Source organism: Dioscorea cayenensis, chromosome 16 (genome assembly GCF_009730915.1).
Source record: "Dioscorea cayenensis subsp. rotundata cultivar TDr96_F1 chromosome 16, TDr96_F1_v2_PseudoChromosome.rev07_lg8_w22 25.fasta, whole genome shotgun sequence".
Lineage (NCBI taxonomy): Eukaryota > Viridiplantae > Streptophyta > Magnoliopsida > Dioscoreales > Dioscoreaceae > Dioscorea > Dioscorea cayenensis.
The window spans coordinates 7,521,340-7,524,975 of record NC_052486.1 but is presented as its reverse complement, the minus strand read 5'-3'; the positions used below and the strand labels follow the sequence as shown (position 1 = coordinate 7,524,975).

At 40.8% G+C, this 3,636-nt stretch overlaps 1 non-coding gene across 1 annotated transcript; it reads right to left on the bottom strand.

The window, feature by feature from the left end:
* Positions 1 to 502: 502 nt before the first annotated feature.
* LOC120279792 lies at positions 503 to 604 on the bottom strand. Its single transcript, XR_005542094.1, has one exon. It is a non-coding gene; the product is annotated as a small nucleolar RNA R71 (small nucleolar RNA).
* Between the last annotated feature and the right edge of the window lie 3,032 nt (positions 605 to 3,636).

Genomic DNA, 3,636 nt, shown 5'->3' with positions numbered 1-3,636 from the left:
GCGACTTAGGTATACACGCAAAAAGCGTGTTGTGAAGTTTTTGGCGCCGCTGATAGTGAATAGGCATTTTAGAAACACTTAGCGCTTTGCTATTTTAGCTATTCAACATTTATTCTATTTTATACTTTCTTATTCTTCCATCATTTTGATTTAATTTTCTTTCTTTTGGTTGTACTCCAAGTTATGACCCGAGGAAACCCTTCGACATTGGGTGACGGAGATCCTGAACTTTAACGAACACTTCATACAAGGGAAAAAGAACCTTTGCAAGAATAGTCAAATAAAGTTGAGGTAGAAGGTGAAGGGTTAGAAAATATGGCAGAACAGAATGAATAGCAGAGGACACTGCCAAATTATGACAGACTCATAGTTGAGGGCCTTCCCATTTTCCTTGAAGGGAAAAGCAAAGTAGCGGTTACATTAATTACCTAGAGCATCGACATATACTTAGGAGGAGATGGTAGAAGCTTTTCTTGCCCGATATTTCCTGGAAAAATCAGCAAAGCTCGAAAATGAAATTTCTCATTGTGCAAATGGAATTGGGGTCTCTTTGAGACATGGTATAGGTTCAAGGAGTCTTGCAGAAATGTCCTCAACATGGGTTCCCGAGTTGATGATCATTCGACTTTCTATAATGGGTTGAATCCGAGTACAAGATGCTACTTGATGTCGCATGAGAGGTACCTTAAAGAAGCCTGACATCTCATTTAAGAAATGGCTATGAACAGTTATCAATGGAACACAAGAGATAGAAAGAAACTAGCCGAACTTCATGAGATCGATGCGGTTAGTTCATTTTTAGCCTAAGTTGACTCATTGAGCAAGAAGTTAGATACTCTAACTTCTCCTAGAGTGGCTGTCTTAACTAGTTGCCCTGGGTGTTGGGGAGGACATGCTTCGTCCGATTGCCTAATTTCTATTGGTGGTACATCCTCTGTAAAACAAGTGGTTTTGCGGGTAATGCACTGAGAAGCCAAGGCAATCCATATAGCAATACCTACAATCCGGGATGGAGGAGCCACCCAAATCTTTCATGGAATAGTCAAGGGCAACTAAAGGCCATGGCACCACTTGGTTTCTAACAACAACAACAACCCCTAAACATAGAGAATCGAAGTTTCACATTTGGAAACCCGGATGACCGATCTAGAGAAAGCTTTGACCAAGTTCATCTAATTATTGGATACCGTGTTTCAATAGGTCGAAAGCTACATTTCGCAACCACATAGCTTTATTGGACAATTTAGAGAATCAAGTGGGTCAAATTGCGAAGTCATTATCTCGAGACACCTCAAGGAAGCTTGCCTCAGTAACACCAAAAACTAATCCCGAGAGAACACGTGAAGACAATCACTTTGAGAAGTAGTCATGAGATTGAGGGTAGGCTTTCAAGTGAGAAAACCAATGTTGAAGTACCCGAGGTTGTGGAGGTTGAGGAGAGAGCCAAAGAGAAGGAAGTGGTATCCCCACCCTACAAGCCAAGGATCTCTTATCCTTCAAGATTGAAGAAGGACCAAAATGATGATCAATACAAGAAGTTCTTGGGTCTATTCAAGCAGTTGCATATGAACATCTAATTTGTAGAGATATTGTCACAAATGCTTCGCTATGTAATGTTTCTTAAGGACCTCATAACCAACAAGAGAAAGTTGGAGGAGAGTATATATGTGATCTTAGATGCTTCATATTCGGCAATGGTGCTGAAGAATATGCTGAACAAGAGAAAGACCCAGAAGCTTCATCATTCTATGCAACATTGGTAATTTGGGTGAAGAGAAGGTATTGGCTGATTCAGGGGTTAGCATCTATGTCATGCCTTATTTGTTCTTTTCAAAAGGTAGGCTTGGGAGAGCCTAGGCCCACTCTGGATGACACTTCAATTGGCGTAATCGAATGGTTAGACATCCGAGGGGCATCTTTCAAGATGTACTTATGAAGTTTGAAAAGTACATATTTCGTGTGGACTTTGTAGTGTTGGATGTCGATGAGGATGTTGATGTTCCTTTGATTCTTGTAGGCCGTTCTTGCACACTTCCAAGGCACTTATTGATATGGATGGCGGGAGTTGACTTTTACGAGTTAGGGATGAAAAAAACTTATCGATGTGAACTCATCCGCAAGCACATAGAGTCATCAAGTAATATCTCTTGTGCGAGCATGAGAGGGTCGCTTTCCCCGGGCCCAAAGATCTCACCCTAACTTCCTCTTCACGTATTGTCTAGCCAAAAAGATTAGAAGAGGTTCTCTAAACTATTAATTAAAATAAAAAGAACTACAAGTGGAGTCTAAAAATAGGGCAAGGGTATAAAAATCAAGGGAATGAAATGGTCACGGATGTGAATTCCCTAGGGGCTACTAAAGTGCAAAAGGATGGTAAAAATGTCATGCAAATGAAGGGTTGGACCTAGAGATTTTCTAGATTAGATCAACCCGATGGCCATGGCAATCGACCCGTAATCCAAAGATAAATATTGATACGGAATTTCTTCCGATCAAATCCTCATATGATTGTATTAACAAAGGGGGAAATCTCTAATTAGAGGTGGAACGTAACTTGGTCTAGCCCTAATGTTGGAGGGGTACAAAATACCCGATGATCATGGCGTATTCATACATGAATCCCTTCCAAACTTGGTGAGTCTAGTGCAAGGGCGATGGTCACGCAACCAAGTACAACCTAGAAGTTGGTTTACAGAGTTCTCATGTAAACAACACACCAAATGCACCAAGAATGAATTAGAAACACACAACAATTGCAATAGATATAATTAAATCATCCAAATATACAAGTTCACCCGAAGGTTCACCGGGCATCTGGTGACCTTGGGGTCTACTCGTCCATGCAAACAAATACAAACAATAGATCCATGAAAATAACTACAAATCTCATAAGAAAACTCCCTTAAACAATGGAAGTGAGATGACATGCCAAGTTAGGTAGAAAGCTTCCACGGATCGCAGGATTGAGCTGCTTCCCTCGCCTTCTAAGCTCCCAAAGAAGAGATTGATGAAGATCTAACCAAACCAAGCTTCTCCCTTTGATTCCCCTTCTCCAAAACGTGTGATCTCGCCTCCCTAAGAACCGGTGGAAGTTGGCTCCAAGAACTCCCAAAAAAGCTTTTTCAAAAACATCTCTCCATGCCCAAGAAATTCAGTCAAGTATATATCCCGTCAGGTCCATACGGGCTCCATGCAGGCGCATGGATGCCCGTGAAGCTCACTACCATTTTGCCCAGAAAAGGTATCACTGCCATTTTGTACAGTATTTCTCCTACAGTACTGAGAGTTGTGAATTTCAAGCAAACCTCATGGGCCCCGTGAAGCTCACAGCAGTAATGCCCCCGTAGCATGAATAGTGACTCCACTATAGTGCTCGCTGATAGTGACAAAAAAACCCCAAAAATATCTGCTTTTTGGTGTTGAATTTGTCCAATTTGTATTTTTGAGCTTCGTTTAGTGCTTTCAAGATCTGCAATAGTGAAATAACCAATTTAGACTTAAACGGGCATCAATTCATTAAAATATACACAAATAATACAAGATTAATACATATAAAATATGTACATTTAGGCGTTTATCAAACATCCCTACTATCTAAACGCTTGCTCGTCCCCACAAACACATATGAATGAATAG